We start from the raw sequence: 6998 nt of genomic DNA on the forward strand, positions 1-6998 counted from the left end.
CTAACTGAATGAGAAAGCAGTGATTGCCAGCTCAGTGGTAGAAACACACCAGGTTGTCATTGCATCTTTGTGACATTGAAGAGTTGTCACTCCTGTGCAGAAAGGGAAGCATGTGCAACAGGGGACAGAGTCATCTAGGGCCATTATCATTACTGTTCTCATCTCTGTTCTGTAGTATGATTAGCAGTGGTAAATGTTGCCTGATTTTGTCAGGTAAGACTCCCAGTGGGCAAGCCTTAATAGAAATCTACTTTGCCTACATCTGAGTCACTCTCCCCAGCTCATTTCCTTGAAGATCCTGATGGCTTTGAGCATAACACTGTTAATTTTGGTGTGGGAGGAAAAGCATGGCATAGAGAGGAAGAGATTTGGGTTCTTGTTCTAGCTGCACCACTGAGACTGTGTGGCCTTGGATGAGTCACGTTGTTGCCATGTCACTTAGCCTTAGCTTCCCAATTGTCAGATAGGGATGATAGTACCTCTTTACTTTATGGAATGTGAGGCGCAAATGAGAGAAGAGATTTGAAGTACTTTGAAGTGCTTTAAAGTCTGAAATGACATGTGATATTGGAAGCAAGGGTGGATCTTTGTCTCAGAAAAAATAATCAAAAAACCTATTCTCCAAGTCTTGCTTCTTGAAAACATCATTATAGAATGAAAAAAGCTAGAATTTCATCTTGGTACCAGAAAAGTAAACCACAGGCAATGAGAGGAGGTAGGTCCTCAACACACCCAGTAAATATATGATGCCACAGAAAACACCACAGATTCCCAAAAACCCATTAGTGAAGTGCTGCCTGGGAGCCACCCACTGAGGTCTCTGGTTCAGCTCTCATACAGACCTGGTCTGACTTACCTTGCTTGTCTCTTTTGTTTGTTTGTTTCTTAGGAAATCACCAAGACTGGGATAACTCAGCCCTTTATCTTTCTACTTCAATCAAATTGCAGTCTGAGATATATTTAACCGAAAGAGTCCATATAGTGACCAGAACCAGAGTAAATAAACTCCACTTGTGTTTGTTCTTTGCTTTTTCTTCCCCGCTCATGCCAGCTTCCCAATAAAATGCAACCCATAAAATTGCTTATTTGCATCAGTTTTCCCATTAATAATCAGCAATATTAGTATACCGTCTACCCCAGTGGCTCTCCATCCCTCAGGAACACTCTGGCCAGAAATCTAAAAACATGCACTGCAGTCTGTGAAATTCTTACTCGGCTGTTATTTTGGAGCTCTTGGAAACAGCACGCTCAGATGGCTGACAGTGTCAGAATGGGAAATACCTGCTCCAGAATGGGCCAACCAAAGATCTTGGTTGGTTTTATTGCTACCATATCCAGAAATCAGGTGCTTGGAAAAAAATATGCTGACAGGATCAGACTGAAGAAACTGTGATGCCATCTGGGGTCAGGAAGAGATTTTTGTCCAAATGCCAACTGTGGGGGCTGAGGCAGTGTGGTGCTCTGCTGGCATGAGTCTGGAATAACCCAGGAGGTACTGGGGAAAGCAAGGAGAAGAGCCGACCAGAATGTCTTTGGGAAGAATTGGGGACCTTGGTGAAGATGAGAAAGACACTGAGGCTTGAACCTTCTGCATTGGACATTTTGGAAAATGTTTTATTTTGGAAATTTTCAAACATACACAAACGTAGTGACTGATAGTATAATGAATCCCCATGTACTCATCATTCAGACTCAACAATTATCAACTCAAACCAATATGGTTTCATCCATAACTCTATACGCTCCTGTCCTCCAACCCCCAACTTAACTGGGTTTTATTGAAGCAAATCTTAGACATCGTATCGCTGTATCCATAAATACTTCAGAAAGTATCTTCAGAAAGGGGAGACTCTTTAAAAATGCAACTATGGAATAATTATTATACCTAAAAATCACAATCATTCTATTACACCAATAAATATCTACACTTGATCTTAGCCAAAAGGCCGAGAAGCGATACACCAATAAATATCTAGTACTCAAATTTTTCCCAGTTGTCCTCTAATAGTCATTGATATATTGATCAGTTTGAGATAGAATCAAAGAAAATAATAAAAAAGAGGGAAGGAGATAAAGAGGAAAAAGAAAGAGGGGAAAATGAATCAACATATATTTGCTGAATGTCAATGATACACCACGCCCTGTGTTGAGTTCTAGAGCATTGTGACCTCATTTTAGGAGATGAAAAATCAAAGGACATAAAGGTTAAGTCATTTGTCCAAAGTCAGTTTACCAGTAAGTTTTAAAGATATAATTCCAACTCAGGTCTACATGGTCCAAAGCCTGTCTCTTTGTTTTATACTACATTGCATCTTAAATAACTAACTTATATACAAGGACTCTTGGAAAGAAGGAAAAGAAAAGGGATAGAGAGAAGTAACATCTCCTGTCATCAAAAAGTTTTAAAGTGTAATTGCTTTGGAACCAGACATTTCTGGATTTGAATCTCAACTCCACAGCTGAGTGACTGAGGAGAAATTAATCTCCATGAATCTTGCTTCTTTCATCAGTAAAATGAGATGTGGCAAGGATTAAAGGAAACAATTAAAATACTTAACAGATGCTGCTATTATTATATCTAAGGAACGGGGATGAGAAAGAGATGGCAGGAGGTGGTAAATATTCACCCCATTCTTTTGCAGGCTAGTATTGTTAAGGCATTGCTCAGGATGATAACTAAGAATAGAAGATAGTAACTCTGGTTCTGATGAGGGCAGCAATGGGGGTCAGTGCAGGAGGTAGAGAGGAGAGGTGGACATGGAAAGGAGGAAGGGATCAGGGAAGTCCTGGGCCAGTGCTCATCCCTTCCTAAGAGAGCAAAGGTGAAAATGAAGATGAATGTGGTGTGGATGAAGGAGAGTGGAAAAACTGACCTGAGTGAGTGGTGGATAGGGGAGGGGGGCAAGCAGCAGAAGTGGGGAATAAGATTGGATGAATGGAACCTCAAAAAGTTAGAAATAGCCAAGAAATATTCTTTTTCATTTGGTGTATAACTCATAACATTTATTTTTTCTAATTTTTGAGGCTTTTTAAAAATAAATTCACAAATGAAAAACACCGTTTGTCAGAACGCGAATTTAAATTTGAGGTCTGTCAGATGAAAGAATAAAGCCAAGAGACATTCTTAATTAAGAAAAAAACTTCAGGAACCTGGGTGGTTCAGTAGGTTAAGCATCTGCCTTCAGCTCAGGTCATGATCTCTGGGTCCTGGGATCGAGCCCTGCATTGAGATGGGCTTCCTGCTCAGTAGGGAATCTGCTTCTCCCTCTCCCTCTGTACCCCCCTCCCCCGCTCCTTCTCTCTCAATTAAATGAAAAAAAATCTTAAAAAAAAGAAAAGAAAAGAAAGTGACTTGCTCAGAACTTCTTTGGGAATATGAATCTGACAGTGGTATGCTAGATTGGATAAAAGAGAAATGGGTTGTAGGGACAACTACATAGTAGATATTACCAATTCCAAAGAAGGTCTCAAGGGGTGGTTGTAGATTTTACAGGTTTGTGCAAAATCTCTCAGGCCCAGAGATTTTCCAGTCTAATTATAAATTGAAACTGTAACATGTTGGTAGTAAAGCCTTCTGGTCTCCAGCGAAAAGATGTTCCAGGTGTCCAAAAACACTTATGCCCTTTTGCAGAGAGAACCCATTGATCAAATCCAAAACCCTTCCCACCAACAATAGCAGACTCAAGACGTGATGGATGAAGAAGATGTTGCCAAAAGGAAATGCCAGCAAAAATATGCAAAAGAGACGCTACGTTATTATAATAAAGTAAACTCAAAGACCCAAGGAACTCAGATAATCTCAGAATGTAGGCTGATTTTGACTACTTGTTCAAATAGGTATTTATTTTAAGACTCTTTAAAATGCCATTTTGGTGCAGCAGCCTTAGTGACAATGAAATTTGAGCTACGACAATGTCAGGGGTTTCCTCCATTACCCATAGCTATTAAAAACAATCTCATAGCCTCTTAGGAAGATTTCCTTTTGACCTAAATTGAGGTTCAGCCATTGATTTTCAGAGTTAGATTACTAGAATCATTAGGTTGTAATGAAATTCCAAGGGCATCCTGCCCATTCCCATTCTTCCTGCAGGAGAAGACTGATAGTGATATTATATATATTATATATATATATATACACACACACACACACATATATTATACATACACTATATGTATAAATTATAGAATCATGGAAAAGCTTAACTACCATCTGTGAAGGAGATTCTACCAAATGTTTGTGTTTTCTGATTTAAGAATACTCACTTCCAGGAAATTGTTCCATCTACTTTGTGTGCATTCCATTGTTGTAATGTAAGTCAGTATCTTAGATTTGCAAGCACATTTAATAAGCTTTACATAAGCACTTTACAAACATTTAGTCAGAGTACTGGGATAGAATCATGATATGATATGGTCCATTTATTTGGGACATGGTGATTCACTTTTAGCACAAAATAATGGTGTAACGTCACTGATAACTTTGGTTTTCTATCAGACTTTAAAGTGGGTGATGAATATATCTATTTGTATCTAGTTTTTCCTTTGCTCTTCCCTCTCTGTTCTTCCAGTGGCACCTTTGAACCACACATATTATAAGGCCACATTCAAAGTCAGAGACTTTTACATTTATCTCCTATTTATTTGTTTTCCCTCCTCCTTTGAGAGACATCTTCTCTACAGAATTGATTTTCAGGAGCAATAACCTTTCTGAAGGGACATTTAAAAATTCATTTATTCTGGGGCGCCTGGGTGGCTCAGTTGGTTAAGCAACTGCCTTCAGCTCAGGTCATGATCCCAGAGTCCTGGGATCAAGTCCCACATCGGGCTCCTGGCTCAGCGGGGAGCCTGCTTCTCCCTCTGACCCTATCTCTTCTCATGTTGTTTCTCTCTCTCTGTCAAATAAATAAATAAATAAAATCTTTAAAAAAAATTCATTTATTCTGTTCTTTGGGCAATAGAGAAGAGATGCTGAATAATTCCAATTCCTACAGCATGTTAAGTTATTTGAACCAACCCTTCCATTAAACAGAATAAAAAATGGGCTACAATAAAAAAGAGTGTCATTAAAAACAAAAATTGCTGACAAGATAAATAATCAACACCAGGAAACATCTAAGAGAAAGTGAGAAACAGAGAGATAAGCTGAGCTCCAAAGTTGCTTTGACAGTATTCTTGATCCTGGGCTTCAGTTTTGGCAGACATAAGGAGTGAAGGGGAAGGAGTCAAGAACTTAGTCTCACTCCAGGTGGGAGGTCTGTCTAACAGGGAACCCTTTCCTCTATTTGAGCTAAGATCCAATCCAAAAGGATATGACATCAGAGTAAGAGGAGCTAGAAGCAAGCCTAGCCGTAAGTCTGACCCCAGGGAAAGTAGCACAGATGCTGAAGTGGGAAGAGGAAGAGAGGTGAGGGAAACAAACACACCTGGGAGGTTGTGGATACAAGGTGACCTTGCCAGGTATTTGAGGCTGGCATTGATACTGTCTAGATGGTCCAGGGAACCTGAAGCAGCGAACTTGGTTGAAGTGGATCTTAGATGGCAGTGCTCCCAGATGCTGGAAAAACAAACAGAAATACTTTCTGGGTGAAGATACAATTTATCCTAGGCCTCAAAGGTTCCCCTCACCCCCAACTGCCTTTTGTAAGGATAGTGAACATGCACAGTAAAAGACAATTAGGCACAAAAAAGGTACAAGGTAGTATGAATGAGAATCAGCATAAAAATGACAAACAATAGGAATTGACCCACAAACATTTTAGACATTAGAATTATTTGACACAGATTATAAAAGAACTATGCCTTATTTTGGCTAAAAAATATAAAAGTATGCAATTGTCTATAAGAGGCTAAAGTTATTTAAAAAGTAACTTAGCAGATTGGAAAGAACTAATAAAATTCCTAGAATAAAAAAAACGTAGTAAGTAGAAATAAAACAAATAGGTGGGATTTACAGAAGAGATGTAGGATGTGGAATTTACTCAGATAAAGGGAGAAATTGTAAGATACTAATTACTAAGTACTAAATTACTAAGATAAAGGGAGAAAACGGATTAAAATAAATTAAATTGTAATGCAGAAAGACAAAAAAGTGGAAAATATGGAAAAAGAGGTAAAGAAATTTAGAGAATAGAGTTCCAGAAGGAGCAGGGGTGAAAGAGGTAGTAATAGTATCTGAAGAGAAAAGGGCCAATGAAGGACATTAGTCCACATATTCAAAATACCTAATAACTTACGCAAAGTGAATAAACAAAAATAAATCCAGACCTGGGCTCACCAGAGGGAAATTTCAGATAGCTAAAGACAAAGAAAAATTTGTAAATGTATCAGAAGAAAAAAAAAAGACATATTACCTTTATTATTTTTTTAGACTTTATTTTATTTTTTTGTTTGAATTTTTTAATTTAAAATCTAGTTAGTTAACATATAGTATAATGGTTTCAGGAGTAGAATTTAGTAATTCACCACTTACCATGGGCTAAATGGGTGATGGGTATTAAGCAGGGCACTTGTTATGGTGAACACATATTACCTTTAAAGGAACAACAATAAGACCAACATTGGACTTCTCAGCAAACACAATAAGATAAAAAAAAAAAGACGATGGTGGGGGGAGAGCAAGATGGCAGAGGAGTAGGAGACCTGGATTTCGTCTGGTCTCAGGAATGCAGCTGGATAGGGATCAAACCATTCTGAACACCTACGAACTCAACAGGAGATCGAAGAAAAGAATAGCAACAACTCTCTGAACAGAAAAGTGACCACTTTCTGGAAGAATGACAAGACGGAAAAAATCACCTCAACAAAAAGAACAAGAGGCAGTACCAACTGCCAGGGACATACTCAATACGGACATTAGTATGATGTCGGAACTAGAGTTCAGAATGATGATTTTAAAGATACTAGCTGGGCTTGAAAAAAGCATGGAAGTTATTAGAGAAACCCTTCTGGAGAAATAAAAGAACTAAAATCTAACCAAGTTGAAATCAAAAAGGCTATTA

General features: G+C 38.4%; 1 pseudogene; it reads right to left on the reverse strand.

The window, feature by feature from the left end:
* Positions 1 to 1824: 1824 nt before the first annotated feature.
* LOC118520342 (U2 spliceosomal RNA) lies at positions 1825 to 1958 on the reverse strand (annotated as a pseudogene).
* Positions 1959 to 6998: the final 5040 nt, after the last annotated feature.

The sequence above is a fragment of the Halichoerus grypus genome, chromosome 6, assembly GCF_964656455.1.
Source record: "Halichoerus grypus chromosome 6, mHalGry1.hap1.1, whole genome shotgun sequence".
NCBI classification, from domain to species: domain Eukaryota; kingdom Metazoa; phylum Chordata; class Mammalia; order Carnivora; family Phocidae; genus Halichoerus; species Halichoerus grypus.